This window comes from Tachyglossus aculeatus, chromosome 8, assembly GCF_015852505.1.
Source record: "Tachyglossus aculeatus isolate mTacAcu1 chromosome 8, mTacAcu1.pri, whole genome shotgun sequence".
Classification (NCBI taxonomy): domain Eukaryota; kingdom Metazoa; phylum Chordata; class Mammalia; order Monotremata; family Tachyglossidae; genus Tachyglossus; species Tachyglossus aculeatus.
The window spans coordinates 36,520,457-36,521,185 of record NC_052073.1 but is presented as its reverse complement, the minus strand read 5'-3'; positions in this window follow the sequence as shown (position 1 = coordinate 36,521,185).

The following is a 729-nucleotide window of genomic DNA, read 5'->3' as shown; positions in this document are numbered from 1 at the left end:
CGGCGGCGGCGGACGGCCGTCGGCTCCTCCGGGGCCGGGACCTTGTCTCCTCTCTCCGTGGGCCCCTGCCCGGCGCTCGGCGCGATGCTCTGCACACGGTAAGGGACCGTCAGTTCTTCCGGGGCGGGGACCGTGTCTACTCATTCTATTGTCCTCTCCCAGCGCTCGGCACAGTGCTCTGCACACGGTAAGGGACTGTCAGCTCCTCCGGGGCGGGGACCGTGTCTATTCACTCTACAGTCCTCTCTTAGCGCTCGGCACAGTGCTCTGCCCACAGTAGGGGACCGTCAACTCCTCTGGGGCGGGGACTGTGTCTACTTACTCTATAGTCCTCTCCTAGCGCTCGGCACAGTGCTCTGCACACGGTAGGGGACCGTCAGCTCTTCCGGGGCAGGGACCGTGTCTACTCACTCTATTGTCCTCTCCCAGCGCTCGGCACAGTGCTCTGCACACGGTAGTGGACCGTCAGCTCCTCCAGGGTGGGGACCGTGTCTATTCACTCTACTGTCCTCTCTTAGCGCTCGGCACAGTGCTCTGCACACGGTAGTGGACCGTCAGCTTCCCCGGGGCGGGGACCATGTCTACTCACTCTATTGTCCTCTGCCCAGCGCTCGGCACAGTGCTCTGCACACGGTAGGGGACCGTCAGCTCCTCCAGGGCGGGGACCGTGTCTATTCACTCTACAGTCCTCTCTTAGCGCTCAGCACGATGCTCTGCACATGGTAGTGG